The sequence below is a fragment of the Scleropages formosus genome, chromosome 4, assembly GCF_900964775.1.
Source record: "Scleropages formosus chromosome 4, fSclFor1.1, whole genome shotgun sequence".
Taxonomy (NCBI): Eukaryota; Metazoa; Chordata; class Actinopteri; order Osteoglossiformes; family Osteoglossidae; genus Scleropages; species Scleropages formosus.
In genome coordinates, this window is record NC_041809.1 from 3,112,160 (window position 1) to 3,132,275 (window position 20,116).

Here is a 20,116-nt window from a genome sequence, read left to right on the forward strand (position 1 = left end):
AGCTGGGTATCATCAGCACAACAATGGATTCAAATACCCCTGATGATACCCAGCTCTTCCTCTCCTTTCCACCTGGCGCGTCAGACATCTCCGCACGCATCGTTGCCTGCCTGTCGGACATCTCTCCGTGGACCTATGATCTCCACCTCCAGCTCAACCTCTCCGGAACAGAGATTCTTTACCTCCCAATTGGCCCGTCCTCCTGTCACGATCTATCGATCAAATTGGACAACTCACTCATCTCCCCTACCTCCTTTGCTAAGAGTCTGGGAGTTGCGATTGATGCGAGTCTGTCATTCTCTCAACACATCGAAGCCACAACCCGGTCCTGCAGATACATCCTGCATAATATCCGTCGGATCCATCCCTACCTCACAACTGATTGTACCCATCTACTTGTCCAGGCCATGGTGACTTCCCGTCTAGACTGCTGCAACTCTCTTCTGGGTGGCCTTCCGGCTAATGCCATCAAACCTCTGCAGCTTCTACAGAATGCTGCTGCACGAGTTGTGTTTGATTTGCCAAAGTGTTCCCACGTATCTCCTCTTCTCATTTCTCTTCACTGGCTTCCTATAGCTGCCCGAATCAAATTCAAGACCCTGGTTATTGTCTACAAATGCATCAATAGAACTGCTCCCAGCTATTTACAGGTCTTTATCGACTGCTACACCCCAGCTACGCCCCTTCGCTCGTCTTCTTCTGCTCGCTTGGTGGTCCCGTGCACGAAAGGTTAAAGTGTGGAGGTTCTCGGTTCTGGCTTCGTTGTGGTGGAACGACTTTCCCCTCTCGCTCGGAACTGCGGAAACTCTGTCTACGTTCAAGAGGGGTCTGAAAACTCACCTTTTCCGGACCCATTTTGCCCAAGATCTCTCCAGCTCATGTACGGCGCAAACCCTCATGCACCATAACTTTATGAGCATCACCAGATAAAGCCTTTTATCAACCACTGCTCCGGCATTGTATTTGCTTGCTTGTGTATATATTTTTTAAAAAAAAAAAATGCCAGGAGGGTATCAGGATCGGTCTATCCTGTGTTTTATGCACCTACTTGAATGATAAACCTCGGTGCAGCAAGCGGTAGGCAACAAACTAGGTTTACTTGAGTCACATGTCTGCAGCTATGTCTCTTTCTCTTAATGTAATGTATAAATTGCACTTTGCTGAGATGTACATCGCTTTGGACAAAAGCGTCTGCTAAATTAATAAATTTAAATGTTTATTTGACAGTTTTCCGACACTGGACGTCTCCAGAGCATCTTGTCTGTCAAACTGCCACCTGCTCTTTTACACCGTTCTCCCATCAAAATTACTACTCAGAACTGCCCACTAACAAACTTCCATAAATAACCTTTATGGAGCAGAATTCCTCATAATTACCCATATATTTACAAGGCCTTAAAAGTGGCCGCAAACAGAAATTACGAGAGAATTGCGCATGGATGACGCGGTCTTACCGAAGGCTGCTCACGCACCTACCGAGCCGACTGCGGACCCACAAACGGTTCAGCGCGAGACTTTGTGAACGTTAAAGGTCGACGAAGTGTACAGAATGAGCTGCGGAGGTTGCGCAACAATTCCTTCCAGTCCCTCCGCTAGACCTGTGTCTGTGTAAACTGAAGCAGGCGGCGAAGGTATGTTTGGCTTCGTTCTCCCAGGGAGGATGAGAACCTGCTGGATCACGTGTGGTCCTTCGTTTACCTCACACGTACCACGTGGGAAGACTTTCATCGCTCCTGTGGACATTTACATTTATTCATTTAACCGATGCTTTCCTTCAAAGCGACTTACAGTGTTGAGGTTACAATTATTTACCCTTTTATATAGCTGGGTAATTCAGCTGGAGTAATTTAGGGTAAGTACCTTGCTCAGGGGTACTACAGCCAGAGGTGATACTCAAACCTGCGACCTTTGGGTCCAAAGGCAGTAGCTCTAATCACTACGCTCTGCCTTGGAAACCTTTTCATATCTCTCAGCAGATGCTGCAGGCAAACTTTTACAGGTGGTAGAGGGGGTGGCACCTGGGCTGAGGGTTCACTTCCGACTCAGTGTGGAGTTTGCATGTTCTCCCCGTGTTCGCGTAGTTTTCTTCCGGTCGCTCAGGTTTCTGCCCACAGTCCAAAAGCATGTTTCAGGTGGACCGATTACTCAAAATTTCCCATAGTTTGTGTGTGTGTGAATGAGTCTCTGTGATTGCCCTGTTATTGACTGGTGTCCTGTCCAGGGTGCACCCTGCCTCGCACCCTGCCTCGCGCCCTGCCTCACACCCTGCCTCACACCCTGTGCTTCCTGGAGAGGCTCTGAACCACTTTGACCTGGCATTGAGCAGGTACTTATTGATGAGTGATGAATGGACATTTTACCACAGTCTGTCCAGTACCTTCTCAATGGTACAGCAAGAGCAGCCCATGGGAATGAAGTCGTCTGCTTCCTTAACCACCACATGCTTGCTGGGCTGTTGTCTAAGTCACAATTCAAGTACATTGTCCAAGAGCCTGGGAAGAACTTCCCATCACTGTTAACTGGAGTTACGATATGACAATGGAAAATAAGTGTGCATGTACGAACTCACACACACGGAATACACGATGCTACTCAGTGGCAGTAAGGCCTTGAAGCAGGGGCTGCTGGGAAGCCGCCTCAGCAAACTGAGATTATCCATCCGCGATGAAGGAGAAAACAAACACAGGAGAAGCAGCCCGACTCGGGGAAAGTTCCGCTCCCTCAAAGACCCGCAAGCGCGTGCCAGGATAGACGCCGTGACGGTTGCCGAGGGTGGCAGAGCGGCCGACATCAAACGTGATGCTGATGACTGGCTGCAGTCGTTGGTGGAGATAAAGTGAGGCAGGCAGAGCTCAAAGTCGGTGAAGGAGCTCCGCGAGCGGAAAGATGCAATTAAAAGGGACAGATTGCAGCTCGTGGCTGCGTTTGCCTTTGGAGAATTTGCATTAGGCCTCAAATGGGGGGAAAACGGAGCACAGTTATGACTTCCATCTTTTTCGTGTTTTATTATGATTCATCCTTGGCAGGGTGTAACATTGGTGCAACATGCCAACGTTATCACGTGTGCTGCCCTTTCAGAAGGAGGACTGAGGACCTCCGGGGGACCGTACCGTGTGCGCAGCCCTCTGACCGTCGCTGCATTCTGTCTATTTCCTGTGGGCTGCAGAAGGAGAGAGAGCCTAAATGTGAAAATGAGGGGAAAGACTGAGATTCTCAGTGGAGCTGAGCACTCCCGGCTGGCTCAGCCTCTCGAGAGGCTCCTTTCAAGCACCTTCCAGAAGGTAGAAGATAAAGCTGTCGTTCAGCCGGTGCTGAGTGACCTCTAGTGTGTAAAGAAAGCGGAGGGTTTGGAAGGGGGTGGGGGTGCTTGCTGCACGTCCAAGAAGAGCTCATGGCGTTCAGCTTACGGAGCTCATCTCCCACCACGGTGAAGATCTTCTTGCAGCCATGATTGATGTATTACCTCCTGCTGCCAGCAGAGGGAACAATTTTGGATTCACAGCAAGTTGTAACTGCTGTAAAGGACAGTAAGGAGGCCCATTAAGTTTCATCAGCTCCACATGTCTTATTTTTTCTCCTCACACCCATAGAGATTCTTTGCTTTCTTTCGGCGCAGGCGTCTATCAAAGAAGAAAAATGTGATGAGTAATTTGGTTGTGGGAGAAGGTAACCGCCCAGGCAGTCTGAAACCCAACTCCGCTCTTGATTGTCCGAGCACATGCGGACGGACTATCTGGAGCGCTTGATGTCAGCCAGCGGCACAGAGACAGACTTTTGTCCTGAGTCAACAAAGAGGACAACTATCTCTCAGTGACGAGATACCAGTAAAGCATCATCAATCACCATGCTGTCACCACCAATCGAGGGGGTCCACAGGGAATGGACTTCAGTGTTTTTTTGTATGTAATTTGTGTTACGCCTGTCTGTGTCCGTTTTTTCCAATATGGAGTTCTCAGATTGTCATTTGACATTCTGTTTTACCATAACCAGACAAGCTACCCAGCTCACAGGGGCACCATCGGGATGGATGGAAATGTCCTCCATGCAGTCCTGTGAGATCCCGGTGCTGCCCTTGGCAAACGCCTCATCGCATCACCGTTGTGCTCGAGCTAAACGGATGAGATCTCATGGAGGAATTACCCATTAACCACCATCTGCACATATCCATATATTTGTCACTGATTTACACATATCCTCAAAACAAAAGGGTGCCAGAGTGGCACTGCAGGTTGATGCCTCACAGCTCCTGGGTTGTGGGTTCGAACCTGTTTCGATCTGTGTGAAGTTTCCGTGTTTTCCCTGTGTCCGTGTGGGTTTCCTCCCTCGGTCCGAAGACGTGTGCTTCGGATGAACTGGTGACTCTGAATTGCCTTTTGTGTGAGTATGTGAGCGAATGTGTGTGTCACTGCCCAGTGATGACCTGGCTCCGGACCCCCATGACCCTGCACTGGACAAGCGGTTCTTGATCGTGGGCGAATGAATGAATGAATGAATGAATGAATGAAACATAACCAAGAAATATCAAGGCCTATAAATGTCTGAGAGACAAAAGCGGTGAGTAGCCTACAGAAATACTGTATGATGGCCAAGGATTATATAACCGAATGAAATAACATGCAATTGAACTGGTATGTGGTTTACTAAAATTTGCTAATAGAAATTGCCGTCTGTTAATTCCTTATCCAGTCAAATGAGTTAATTATGTATGGGTACATTCTTACACAACACACCATAAAAACGACTTGGCTTATATGCATATATATGTATAAAACACGTCATACAGCTATTCAGTTTGCTGCGCTCAATGTTTAATGAGGCTATACTTTGTTCATGGGTACGAAGACGGCATCCCCGATGTGAGAAAGCCTGTAACCAGCTGTTTACCGTAGTCGCTAGTGTTTTGCACCTTACACCGATAACCCTGAGAAGTTATTGCAAAAACATAGCTGCAAATTTAAAGGTGTGCACTGTGCTGAGAGCTAGGCCAGGCACCCGCAGAGACACGTGGATGAGCAGGAGGTGCGTTCGCCGTCCCCTTGGCTTCTCGGCTGAGGACGGTTCCGGAAGATGGGAGTCCAGCAGAGCTCGTGGCACAGGTACAAATCAACGTTACAGGGCAATTCTCAGAGAGCGCAGCTTAAATATTTCATATAGGAGTGTGAATCTTTCATTACAAATGCTGGAGCGCTTCACGCTGAGAACGCCTCGCTCCGATTACACGAAGCCAGTCATTGTTACTGGGCCCACTGTACTTTCATACTTATTTCTGGAGTAATTCAGCCAGGGATCCAAACATCTCGCCTGAGTCTCCATGGTGATATAAACACAGATCATTATAAAAGATAGATGAATTCCACTCGAGGTGGAAGTAAATCATAAGAGTGGAGATATGCGGTACAGCGAACCAGTCAAGGAAGTGTTTTCCCACCATCACCATGACCATGATAATAAGCACCTCAGATGTACAAACACGCACGTATTATTTGTGCGTAACTCAACCTAGCATTATTGCTAATAGTTTTGGTAGCCCTGACCACGGAGGCTGTGGTCTGGTGCGCGAACGGTACTTGGGCAGTGTCGGGGAAGACATAAATATGTTATAAAGCGATGTTATGCATTTCTTCTGGACCCTAGTAGAGAAGGAGCTCGCGCGCTCTGGCTTCCAACGGCCCGCCAACCGGCATTTCGCGCCACTCTGGGGTCACGCGCCTCGCTGCTGGGAAAGCGCGAGCTGAAAACCGAATCCTGTCAGCCGGGGAAAAACTGCGAATAAAACCTCGCACAAAAGGGAAAAGGTGAGGAGCCGTGTTATATTCGAAGAATATAAAGTATGAAAGGCAAAGTTAACTATATATTTGGAAAAATCAATGGCAAATTTGGCAAACTGGCGTCAGTTTCAGAGGCCATAACTTGTCGACGGATGTCAAGTTCAGTCAAGTTTTCGTCTTTCAGTATTTTTAACTCTTCAGCAGCACAGAGCTGTTAAAATCGCAAAACGGTGAATTGGTTAAAAGAAAATAAACGATTTACACAGATTTGGGACCCTACTCATTTTCTTACCGTATTTCTTCCCTTTTAGCCTAGGTGACTGTGTGATATATATGGAGCTTACACGGTGGCGTACGTTAACGGTTAACGTTAAACGTTTCGGGTAAGTTCACGTTCCGTTATACAGTTTTACAAATGGTGTGCATTAATAAGTATGTTCGTTTTAAAACTTAACGAATTTAATGTAACGTGTCGTTTTTGCCAAACAAAACAGGCCGAGTGTCAAGTGTGTGTCGCGCTCACTGTGAAGCGGGTTTAACTAAGAGTTAACGTAGCCCCTCTCCTTTCCCCCTCCTTTCCCCGGGCACCAAAGCCATCATTCGGGGAAATCGTGCGAAATGATTGCTTGCTGCAGGGACCTGAAATTGTCTCACGGGGTCCGGGATGTAATCAGTTTTTTCTCCCCCGATCTCTATATTCTGTGGAATTTCGGAAGTCGGGGATGTATGATCGCAATATGACCACCAGAGGGCGCAATTGTGTAAATCCGGAGGAGGAAAGCGGCTCTGACCAAGAGTTCACGAGTATCCTCACTGTGTTCTCTAGTATTTCAGTGTGACTGTGGGTGTGTACAGTAATACGACTCTGCTGATGATATGTCGGAACACCTACTGCTTTAAATGAGCGGTTCTGTGCATTCTGATGGCAGCGCTTTGTTTTCATTCTGCACGTGAGCCTCCTACTGGCACATGGACATGTACGTGAGATATCCCTTTGATATGAAGCTCATGAAAATGGCCAAAAATAGATTTCACACGTTGCGATATGTTTTATTCCTTATCAGATATATTTCATTTTCACTCCAAGTATATAAATCAGTATATGAGAAATGCAGCGGTGTAACAGCTTTTCAGATATTGGAGGACCAGAAATATTAGCAGTAGTTCCAAAAGTAGTGATATACAAAGATTGGGGGGCATCTCCCTCCCTTGTTACACTCATGGTGGGATGTCTTTTTTGGCATTTTCATATATTTTAGAATATTCTAAAGATATATTTAGAATATATCTTTCACTGACACTCACTATTGTTAATGACTTGTCCAACTCAGGATAGCAGTGCTCCGGAGCCTCTGCCAGAGCACAAAGCTTGTCAGGGTACACCTTGGATGGGAGGCCAGTCCATCACAGTTTAGCCATCCATACACACACACATTCACTCATACATTCATACACTAAGGGCATTTTAGAGTCACCAGTTCACCTGAAACACATTTCTTTGGACTGTGGGTTGAAGCAAAGTACCTGGAAGAAATGATGGATAGGTGTCAAAATACAGGTAGAAAGCATCCCTACTGGAGAGATAAATGGACTTCAGAAAATGGGCAGCCAGTGCGGTTTCACAGCACCTGGGGTTTTCGGGCGTAGATTCATAGTTGGCATTGTCTGTGTGGAGATTACGTGTTGTTCTTGTTTGTGTAGGTTTCCTTCTTGTGCACAAATTGGTCTAGTGTACAGAGGGGTAAATGATTGTAGGGAGTTTAGTGTAATGTATCTAGCACTGTAAGTTGCCTTGGATAAATGTAAACTATCTACTGCATAGTAGTCATTGTACATCACTTTGGAGAAAAGGATTTGCTAAATGAATAAATACATTTTGTCTTTCTTTGATATGGGTGAAATGTGTTCGGAAGTCAAGAGTGCAAACTGATTTATGTGAAAGAATCTGAATCAAATAAACTGGAATAAAATTCTAAGATGAATCCACTTGGCGGCAGATTTAAGAAACACTCACTGGCCATGTTTTCTAAGGCAGACAGTCTGCTCCTTCTGTCTAGGGTATATAAGGTTAGCAGACAGGATTAAGAGGTTCAATTACTGTTCCATTAAACCTTAGAATGTGCAAGACACATGATCTAAGGAATTTTTGTATGTGGTAAGATTGTTAATGCTAGATGTAGTGGTTCCAGCAACTCAGAACAGCCACACTCCTGTGACTTTCACGCACTACAATAGCTAGAGTTTATAGAGAACAGTGTGATCAACGATTAAATCCACTCAGTGGCACTTCTCTGCACAGAAATACCATGTTAATGAATTTGTTACCATTAAATCTGCAGAAACTATGTGAAGCTGTTAAGCCACCATCAAAGAATAACCCCGTGGAATGTGTCCAGCACCTTGTTGCTGATCTTACCATTTGGAAGGCAATTAGGGTCTCTCTCTCTACCAGCTAGTGTACCTAATAAAGTGGCTGGAGAGCATATATATTTATTTTGGTCAGCCAAACCCTATATGCAGGAAACATCCCTTAGAGAGTTACTCCAAGAGACATTGGCATGGATAAATGGGACTAGCAGACAGCCCTGGATGGCCATGCAAGGAGCAGCAACAAACTGCAGAACATCTGCTGGATTGCTGCCCCACATACACACCCACACCAGTGGATTTGATGAACATCGATGACATAGATGTTGAACTTTGCCTACATGAAGCCAGTTTTGCAGCTTAAAGTTTATCCTATGTTGCTGAAGATCTGACCTTGATCATATGATAGATAGATAAATAAATAAATAAAATTGGCATGGATGAGTTCCAGTCAAAGTCTAAGTGGAGATCTGTACTGATTTTAAAGTTGCTTTTCAATTGCTATACAGGATTGCTGAACAGTCAGAAGGAAGATTGCTTTAAGTGTACTTGGCCAGCCTTTGTTCATAATCTCTGAACAAAATTTCTTACTTACAAATTCCTAAGATACAGGGTTTTTTTTTTTTTTTTTTTTGGACTATATGTGAATTACTGTTAAGTGCTTGTTTTCTGTCAATTAAAAGCTTTGTGCAACACTTTAAAAATAATTGGTAATAGTTTAGGATGTAAGAATAAGACAAGGGTGCAGAAGGTTTCTCTTAACAGATATTTGCATTAATATCTGTAAGCAGTGTCTACATGAACTAGAAATCGTGCTGTCTTATTGTAAAAAGAGCTAGTTAAAGACTTTTCTTCGAACCTAAGCTAATAGACCTGGGGGGCAAAGCAGTCTCCGGGTTCTGAATTTTAATGTGACAACATAATTCTGTTTAGTACCAGCTGAAATGGAAAATTGCATTAATTCTGCAAAATTCAAAATTGGCTACTGCTTTCCATCTCTTAAAATTACATTTAATCACAATATGTAAGAAAGCATTAGCAAGGAGCAGTTTATTTAATGCAATGAACTTAGTCACCCTCAGGATTTATTTTGCTACTTTATCATAGTGAAGTCTCATTTGCCCCTCATGCTGCACATTTTTTTACAGTGGTTTAAGACCATGGTACAAGGTTAATTTCGTCTCTTTCCACCAAGTACTTGTGGGGACATTGGTCGGAGTATTGACTGGAAGTTCTTACATTGCCTGGACTTCTCTGAGTGAAAGTAAATTAGCCGCTTTCTGGCACATTATGAAAGGGATGCAACCCATGCAAACCCTGAAACAAGACAAAACACAAATACCTTCAGGTGCTCTGTATCATCTACAAATTGTGGTTATAACCACACTGCCCAGATTGCTCCACAAATCCAGGCATTTTAATTAGGAGTCATTGTCATTGAAGATGGAGACTGTAAATAACGTTGTCTGACATGCCTTTGGCAATATTTTCAGCTGTGGCAGCTGAAATCTCTCAGCATCTCTGGCCGTCACCAAAGCAGTGATAATTTCCCCTGAGCGCCCTCACGGGTGCCTGCAACCCCATCAAACCTCAGAGAACATTCAGCCTCTTCTGAATGTTCACATGGCATTAAATCACTGAAAGGATCCTCCTTACATTCTTTGAACTGATTTTTGTTTTTGTTTTACTGAGGGGGGTGCGGTGGCGCAGTGGGTTGGACCTCGGTCCTGCTGTCCGGTGGGTCTGGGGTTCAAGTCCCGCTTGGGGTGCCTTGCGACCGACTGGCGTCCCGTCCTGGGTGTGTCCCCTCCCCCTCCGGCCTTACGCCCTGTGTTACCGGGTAGGCTCCGGTTCCCCGTGACCCCGTATGGGACAAGCGGTTCTGAAAATGTGTGTGTGTGTGTGAATTTATTTCCAAAGAAAGAAACATTGTTTGGTTAGGTTCCTCTCATCACAAATGTCCGTGGGACAACTTCTGCTGTTGATGTGGACTGAAGCACTTGTGGCTACTCTCAAGGTAAACACCCTGAAGACATAAAACCTATTTATGCATAAGGAAGGGATTTCATGTTTAAAAAAAAAAAATTATTTTTCTGCTGTTCAGCTTTTGCTAAAAACATTTAATGTCTTTGTCTTTCATGTCTGTTGGTCTTCTCCGTAAACATGAAATGCAAAGGATGCTGATGTGTGATGTAGAATCTGCCAGCTGTTTTCAAAATTAAAGTGGAGATATGAAAATACTCATAGTGAGGGGGGTAAATGAAGCTGTAACAATTAATTTTAAAGCCCACAGCACCCTGACAACCATCACACTTCTTTTGCTGCCACATCCTTTCCCTTGTAACCACTGGAGGACATTTCTTCTACTCTGCTCTCAATCTGCACATCACAGAAATCTTGAATTGCAAATATGCAACTGGGATGACTGATGAGCTCACTGAAGTGGTGAGCTCATAGGACTAGTCTTAATTGAGCTCTCATCTCTCTCCATGTTACACCTTTAAATAAGAAGATGAAACATGCAAAGAAACTGTGTCTATGACAGAACTGAGAGTTTGGGAGAGATGCAGAAGCACTTGGGTCTATTTTTTTCGGAAGGAAGGACGAATCCTTATCGAACACTTTGGGCATGATCCTGCAAAAGCCCTTTTCCGGGTTTTCCAAAGACAGCCAGACTGAGATTTTGATAGTTCTTGCAAAGAGTGTGTTTTGAAATAATTACTTTTTTCCTCTTGGTGAGTAAAAAAAATACTGAAATTGAATTTGATATTACTTGTTCCAGACAAGCAGGCCTCAGGTGGCTGTGCTCTGTTTTGATTTATTAGAAGTTTTGTCAGCAGTTGTGTGCTTTTTGACCAGTTCCTGTATGGTCTACTTTGCGTGAGAATAAAAACTGCCATCTTCTTCAGGTGTTTATTGTCCCCATATTGCAGGTCATTCAGGTCCACCTTGGACAAGAAGTCATAATTACCTATGAAGTGAGACATGTCTGTCCACCCTGGAGCAGAGGTGGAAGGTCTTTGCCTGATTTCATTTCAGATGCTCTGTGCCTCTAAATCTGCCTCTGAACCTGTAAAGCTCTCATTATTTCAGCCACAGACGCCAAGCTGTTGCTTGAAACAGATTGGTTTCATGGCCAAATGAGCCCTCTGTCCCAGTTTCCAAATGCTGTCTCCTTGCTCTCGTAGTGTGAATTGGGTTAAACAAACAAAACCCAAAATAGACAAAACACCCTTGTTTTCGTAACTCTGGCAAAGCCTGTCAATTTGCACAGTGCTCTGATTCCATATTGAATTAGAGACCAGCTTGCATTAGCAGAATTGTGAACAGCCCTTCTGTCTCCTACTGAAGCTTGCCTTTTCAGTTTTGCCTTGCAACTGCAGCTATTCACAGTGTACTTTTGGCATTTCAGCTATGCTCTGGCCTACAGTTAACATTTAACCTGACAGCACATTTTAAAGGTAGCCCATCCTCCTCTATATGGTAACAAAGTATCTTGGAAACAAAGGTTTATTCAGCTGTTTTCAGGCTGTGCATCAGCAAACATATTGAACGGTGACCATTTTAATGGTGAATTAGTTCTTAGATTTTGTATATTTGATAAACTGATATTTTTGAGGGAACATGGTGGTTACAGCCATTGCTTCGCAACTAAAGAATCTGGGTTTGAATCCCTCCCTGCTCCTACTCTTGAACAAAGTTTTAACCCCCTTCTGACTCTATTGAAAGTTGCCATTTTTATAAATAAGTCAATATTTGTAAGTGGCTTAGTATGTAAAATCTAATGTTGTAAGTCACAATGAGTAAAAATAGTTAAAATATATAAATGTTAACCGTTGGTCTCAATAATTTTGACCACCAGGCTCAGAATAAGTGTAACAATCTGAGAAAGAATATATAGCTCAGTAATTGCTTGTGTTCAGACTTTCTAATCAGGAGCCTTCCAGACAAGAATACGGTGCAACATGTGTTAAGAGACAGCAGGAAGTACAGGAGTAACAATCTTATCTGTATTATAAAACAAAAATATGATGTCATTGTGGACCGGAACTCCACCCAACACAGGATCTTCTTGGGAATCACTTGACTGGTGTTAGCTGTATGCAGCACAGATGAGTGTATGAGGTGCTCAGATGTGTGCAGGAGGGGAAACTCTGTCTGTGCCATCAGTGCTTGAGAATTAGGCACATCACACATATAAGTGTTTTCACTGAGTCGGAAGCAGGTTTTGCTTAACTGAAGATGTTTCATGGCATAGTTTCCTTTCTATTATAAGCAATCAGTTTGAAATCTGCATGGTTATGACTTGACACAAAATTGTAATTTGTCAGCTAGGAATCTGGGACATAACCACATCCTGTGGGATTTTACTGAGGTGCTTTTTGTTGACAGATAAAAGAGCTGAGGGAATTTTAACAGTAGTCAGACCCTTTCCTGCACCATTTGTTGAAGGTGACAGTATTTACCCTTACCTTACTGTTTCAAGATAGTTTTGAAAAGGGGTGTGAAAACAAACTCTCAACAAAAAAAATCAGTTTTTAAAACTGTGAATTGCAAAGATTTTTAATGTATTTATTATGGTGTAAGCAGGAAGAAAGCTCTGTAGGAGTCCTGTTACAGAATGAGTTTTTGTAGTAGGTGTGTTTTCAAGATAAAGTACTGTTCTTGCCACCTAAATGTTTGTGTGACATAGACATGGACTATATTGATGATGTAAGCTACTTAGTTTTTTCCAGACACAGTTTTCTGCTTTTGGTGTCGGTGGAAGTGGGCTATGAGCCTTGTGACCTTGTCAGCATGTATTGCCAGTGCTGCCATTGGCAGGGTGGATGATGCAGTGATGTAGTGCAGTGGTGACTTCATGCATTGTAATAGCTGCAGCAGTGCATTTAAAATCCCACCCAATATTGTGAGTCATTGTACCCTTTAATAATTTGGATTGCCTGGCTTTCACTCTCCATAAATAATCTTGACAGAGCACATCCTCTTACAGCATCCAATTCTCCCCAAAAAGCTAGGACTCATGCATTTGATATGTTTGTGTTTGAGGATGTTTGTTGGTGCAGTTGAACCTGCCTGTGACCCTGCTCAAGAATACCACCATTGCATCTTCTCTGCATTTACATTTATTCATTTAGCAGATGCTTTTCTCCAAAGCAGCGTACATCTCATAAAAAATACAATTTGTGCATTACATTAAGATAAAGACATAGATGGAGACGTGTGATTATTAAGTACAGTTACTTCGTTTCCACCATGTACACCAATGTTAGTCACACGAGTAGCTGCATAAAACTCAGAATATCGATGATTCATGATAGCCTTCCTGCTTTTTTTTTTTTTTTTTTTTTTTTTTTTTTTTTTTTTTTTTTTTTTTTTTTTGAGATTCACAAACATTTATGTACATTGCAGAAGTAGCTGCGTAAAGGTTTATCCAGGCGTGATTTTAAAAGTTATGGTGCATGAACATTTACACCTTACATAAACTTAAGAGTTCATGGGTGAAGTGAGTTTTCAGACCCTTTTTAAATGTGGACAGCGTTTCAGCGGTTCTGAGTGGGACGGGGAGGTCGTTTCGCCACAGTGGAGCCAGAACCGAGAACCTCCATGCTTTACCTTTTGTGTGTGGGACCACCAAGCGGGCAGATGTGGAAGAGTGTAGCAGTCTGGTTGGGGTGTAGCAGTTGAACAGTGGTTTATTTTTATGTTACACATATTGTAATCAGGTCTGTGAAACTTTAAGGTTGTTTCTATGCAGCTCATTGAGCTTTGATACATCAAGGCACTTGGAGCGGGAGTAGAGAATTTTTTTTTTTTTTTTGTTACTGAGGAGAATGAGGTTTGGCGCTTTACAAGGGATGTGTGGCCATGGTGACAAAGATAAAGACATGTTTCATTCATGTGCATAAAATTTTTATTTTGTCTGAAAATGAAACATTTCTCATTTTACATGATGTGATGTTGCTGATATGATTGCCTTTAGTGCAATTAAATTCCCAACACCACACCTCAGTTTAGCCAGTCCAGAGGGCAGTCTTTTATTTTAAGTGGGATTGGTTCTGTGCATGAATTGTCTTTGTTTGGTGTTATCCACCTACCACACTGTTTGCTGGTATCCAGTTCTGATTTAAAGGCTCACGTGATGGCATATTTCTTTTATATGGCTGTGAAATGTGAAAATTTTTGCCTGTAAAAAAACGAAGCGCAAATCTCTGATGGGTGTTTACTGCTGTGAATGTCACTCATGTGGTGAGGAAGGCTTTGAGTTTTGTGAAGAGCTTTACCTGTCTGTCAGGAGGGGAGGTGGTCCCTCTCACTAAATGTGTAATGTCTGCACAGTAAAATGGTTAGTGTTACATCAACTCTGAGAGGGTTAAATTAGTTCCATGGGGACTTAATTTTAAACCCATGGGGACAATATAAGCCCCTTCAGAGTTGGTTTAACACAGACAATTTTGAGAAAGTTGGAGTAAAAGTTTCACTGAATAAGGAATGAAAAAGACACTCCTTTTCTGCAGTGTGACATAGCCAAGGATGGTGTTTCAGAAGGAATAAAAGGCTTAATAAATAAATTAAAGCTTTGTCTGATAGCTGATGCAATCATGTCTGAACCACCCTTCAATCCCTGGACAAGGACTGCACTCAGGTCTCTGTCCTCCCTTACATTCTCCTGCATCACCTTCATTCCCTGCCACCAAAGAGCCTAAACAGCTGAGAGTACTGACAACCAGCAGTCTTACCTTGCAGATTACACTAGGTGGGTGGAAACCATGGCGATGCCTGTACAGGTGATAATGAGGAAAGAATCGAGGTGAACAGTATCAGGAGTCCACGATCATATATAGCTGCACAGAGGGATGTACAAGTCTCAGCCCACTTCCACCGACACCAAAAGCAGAAATTAATGTCTGGAAAAAAATACCAAGTAGCTGACATCATCAATATAGTGTCAAGCAAGAATCAGCAGTGGAGAGCTGAGGTAAACTCTGGATATAGAGACGTAATCAATGCCAGGATAAAGTAGATTTGGAATAGTGCAAGCAGACTGATATGTTCAACAGCCGTCTTCTACTTTCTGCTGAACAAAGATGGAAACGAAGGCGTAAAAAGTCAACCTTGGTACTTGTTTTTTCTTAATGAACCTTTCAAGAATGGGTGCATTTTAGGAGATTGGGTGTGGCCTAGACTGCTGCTGGTCACAGGGGACCCTACTTAAGCTGACAGGTGTCTGATACTGTATATGGCAGCCTGTGGCATTAGGCCTTTTGTGACTTCGCTAATCAGAGTGACTCAAATACAACCTCTGAGAGATCAATGTTGCATGGTGTACACAGTATGCGTTTAATACACATAGCGAAAAACCATTGTCTTTGTGAGGCTTTGTTTTATGCCTTTGTGAATTTGAGAGTAGTTTTTTTGGGGTCTGTGTCAGGCAGTTAATGTTATGCAAGCAATGAGCAGTGTACTATGCAAGATTTATAGGAGTGTTATTAGTTGGCATGTCCTTAAGTCACACTGCCCAATGAGATGCCTTTCCCACATGTCTCATTTGTGTACATTCTCACTGCGATGGTATGGTGACTCATACCGTTAATGAAGTGGAACTTTGCCCCATGGGTAAGAATTGCTTTTCTTTCACAATTGAAGATCCTCCTGATTTCAAAGCAAAGACGCTTTCATATTCTGCCTCAAGCTGCATGCTACATTGCCTTATTTCTTTGAATGTGTTTGTTGAAAGGTGTATGCATAAATGTTTGATGTGCAGTAATGTGGGTCTATAATAATGAATCCCCCATAAAAATGTGGAACCATTTACTGTCACTCAGCTAGTAGTGTTAATATGTTTGACTCCAGTCCTTAGTGTGAATCGATTAACTCCTTTGTAAATTATAACTTGCGATTTTCCTGTTAAAATAGCCTTCTGGGAATTCTAAATACATAATGCATATGCACATTATATTTTACAAGCTCAGTAAGAATGCCACTGACATCATTTTAGCTTTGAATAATTTTTGCTCTGTCTCATTTGGTAGGCTTATTAGAGCTGCATTTCATTTTCCCTGTCTCCCAGAACCATTGCTTTATTCTAAAGTTATTGAAAATGCAGCTTATTGTTCTTTCGTTGTTACTGATGACAGAGGTAGGATAGGGGCTGGTGCTTTCCATCTTTTACTCTGTAAGTATAAACAAAAACATTTTGTTACTCAATTTTAGAAAACTTTCACCTCTTATATGAGTGGTGTGTATTTATACAGATCACCACAGTTCAGTTAGGCACGGGTAGTTGTTTGAGCTACTATCTGAAAATCAGAAAAGTCATGTCCAAATCTGACTTCCTGCTGTTGACCCTTGATCATGGTATATACACACACACACACACACACACACACACACACACACACATACATTTTCTGAACTGCTTGTCCCATACGGGGTCGCGGGGAACCAGAGCCTACCCGGCAACACAGGGCGTAGGGCCGGAGGGGGAGGGGACACACCCAGGATGGGATGCCAGTCCATCGCAAGGCACCCCAAGCGGGACTCGAACCCCAGACCCACTGGAGAGCAGGACCCGGTCCAACCCACCGCGCCCCCCCTTGATCATGGTACTTACCTTGAATTGCTTCAGCAAAAATTATCTAGCTGTATAAATAAATATATGTATAAATAGCTGTAAATAATTTTAAGTAGCTTGGTGCAGGGGGGCGCGGTGGCACAGTGGGTTGGACCGGGTCCTGTTCTCCAGTGGGTCTGGGGTTCGAGTCCTGCTTGGGGTGCCTTGCGACAGACTGGCATCCCGTTCTGGGTGTGCCCCCTTGCCTCCTCTAGCCTTTTGCCCTGTGTTGCCGGGTTAGGCTCTGGCTCCCCGTGACCTCGTCTGGGACAAGCGGTTTCAGATGTGTGTGAGAGCTTAGTGTACAAGCTAGCTTTGGAGAGATGTAAGCAAAATAGAAAAAAAGTAATTAGTACTAGTATAGCTGACACCACTGTGAACTTTTTACTTTTCCCCAGATGGGTTCTACCAGGAAGCTGATCTTTTGCCCAGAAGTATGGGCCTAAGGCAGTCACCTTTACAATTCATATGGGAAAAGACTGACCAGGAAGATGGTGCATCCTGCAGTTTTACAACCTGGCACTATGGCTTGCAGCTGCCCTCTGTGGTGGCATGAAAAGTTTTGTTGCCAACGCAGTCCTCTGCAACTTTGTACAAGAAGCCAGGTGCCTCCCCCGTTGTGAGTATTTAGAAGCACTCTCCTCCTGTCCCTTTCTCTTCTGCAGTCTGCCAGTTGTTTTACAGGCACTGTTTACCGCAGTACCTTTACCTTTGTGTGACCCCTGTGCAATCTTGTCTGTCAGTTGTGTTCCTTCTCAGACAATGCCATTCTCTTGCCTCCAAAGCATGACGACTTATTTTCAGGTTTGCTGCTGCTTTTCATTACGGCTGTTGTGTCAGGGCAGCTGTCCTCATTTAAAGCTTTCTGTTGGTCTTGGCTATACATAGAAACACTGTCGGCACCGCGGTTGATTGCATGGGTGGGAGGATGAGTGAGGATGGACTTAAGAACAGCTTGAGAAAGCACAGGCTTGTATCTTAGTCAAAAAGAAACACTGTAGTAATGTCTGTGCATGGCATGTGAGCCCTTGTGTCAACAATAGCTTCCTGTTTTGGAGAAAGTAGTTCCCTGGCAACTGGAAGCATGGCAACATAGCAGGAAGCCTCACAGCTCCTTGGCTGTGGGTTTGGATGTGGGTTTAAACCCAGCTCAGACCTTGAAGTTTGTATCATCTTCCCATTTTCGCATAGCTTTTATCCTGCGCTCTAGTTTCTTTCATAATCCAAAGACACATATTTTAGCTGGAATGGTTGCTCTAAATGGGGGGGGGTGCGGTGGCGCAGTGGGTTGGACCTCAGTCCTGCTCTCCAGTGGGTCTGGGGTTCGAGTCCCGCTTGGGGTGCCTTGCGACAGACTGGCATCCCGTCCTGGGTGTGTCTCTGAAAGTGTGTGTGTGTGTGTGTGTGAGAGAGAGATGGCCCTGTGATGGACTGGTGTCTGATCCAGGGTGTATGCACCCTGCTTCACCATTCCTCACAATGGTGATGTGTACAGATTGTGATATGCAAGAGGCATGCTTTTCCTGTGGGAGAGTACAGTTTTAATGCCAAGTCACGTTTTGTTGAGGTGAGTTTTTAATTTATTGAAATTAATTATTATTTATTAAATGCCCTGCAATTATAATGCAGCTGACTGAGAGCAGGGAGGGAACTGAGCTTGTTAGTGTGATAATGTGAAAATATTAAGTTTAATGGGGTCCCACTCCTGGGTTCTGTTCATTCTTTGACAGTTCACTTTTCTGATTCTTACTTGGAAATGCACAGTGTTGTACAGGCCAAAGGTCACCCTTTCACTGTTGCCCTCATGTAGTGCTTGGTAATCATTAATCTTTTCTAGCAGGCAAATTTCACTATTTATTTTCATCTGCCTGGGAATATATAATGTGGTGTGATGAAGGAAAACTCAGGGAAGCTCAAGAGAATTCTAGCTCTTCAGTAGCGAGTTATGTGCGTTAACACCAGTCTCTTTAAAACTTTTATTCTGGTGAAAAAGTTTATTTGCCTGTGATGTTTAACTGTTCTGCGTCACAGGCTACTGTGCTACATTCATGTTTTGTTAAAGCTAATTGTCTGTATATGTAACTTTGATTCCAATTAATCTGCCTTAAGGGGCGGAGCAAGTTTGTTGGATTTATCAGTGATTTAATGTTTTTTAAATGGTAATTGATGTGTGCTATCACTGTTTATTGACCACAACTTCCCTGTACTCAATGAAAATCTTTCCATTTGGTCCCTTAACTGTACCAAAACAATCTTTGTTTTAGTCTCGGATGAATTAAGGATTGAGGGATGCTTGTCAGTAGAGCAAGATATCAGATTCCAGGCTCCATCAACTTACCTGAAGACATAAATTAAACAGAAAGACATAGCCACGCAGACATTGTCTCACTTATTAAGAGTAGATCTGTGTTGGACAAAGGCCAGACCGGTTTTATTCCTTTCTAGCTGCCGTGTAAAAGGACATAAGAAGAACAGCGAATGTGCAAAATCAATACAGCTGCAACACAAATTGGACCCCAATGAGGACATGTGAGTATTTGATAATTAAGCATAGCAAATAGATTGTTTCAGTGGGGATAAATCTGTCAGTAATGATTCATGTTCCATCAGTTGTCCAGTCTTTGGGAAATGAAGCATGCAGATTGAATAGAAAATGTGGAGGTGTTGGGGGGGGGCAAGCACTTTCTCTACCCAATGGGGGAATCCAGGAAAGGCCACCATCTATTAGTGCTTGAGGTATCCTGCTTTTGTTTAGAGTCACGTGCGGACATGCTTTGCTGCAGGCCCAAAAAATCACATTATGGCAGGTTGTGACCTTTCCAAAGCCCTGCATCTGCACTCTAGGGTGCTGCTATTATGCTGAAATTATTTTTTTCCTCAGTTAAATTGCCTTCATAAATTGCTTTTTACATCAACTGCATAATGTAAATGTTACTTTTCTACCAGTGTGTTGCACTCTGTATCTTTCACTTGGTTTGACACCCTTGTCTGTCTCCAAAACAGGAGTCTTTCTCTGTTCTCATTTGGGAAATGATAATTGGGTAAAAAAAACATTTTTGGAATATTATGGCCTTCTATAGTGTCAGTAATCCACATCCAAAAGTTTGGGTAATTAATTTTTATTTGAACAAGTTAATGTGGTACTGAATAATAAAAACATTAAAGTGGAATTTGCAATTACAAAAAGTTTTATTTTGCTGTGATATAATGTCCTACCCAGGTAGGGTTTGGAAAAAGTTTAAACAGTCATGGCATTCCCGTACATTTCCTCAGCTGAAATTAATATCACTAGTGTGCCTTAGTGTTAAGTATATTAGTTTTTGGAATACCAGTGCACAACTGTTTAACTGAAAATAGTGAATTGTTT

The 20,116-nt window shown here is 43.2% G+C and overlaps 1 long non-coding RNA gene across 1 annotated transcript; it reads left to right on the top strand.

The window, feature by feature from the left end:
* Positions 1–5,548: 5,548 nt before the first annotated feature.
* Positions 5,549–19,319, top strand: LOC108927072 (uncharacterized). The gene is made up of 3 exons (XR_001965532.1): positions 5,549–5,795; positions 17,148–17,368; positions 19,195–19,319. It is a non-coding gene; the product is annotated as an uncharacterized LOC108927072 (long non-coding RNA).
* The last annotated feature ends 797 nt before the right edge of the window (positions 19,320–20,116 follow it).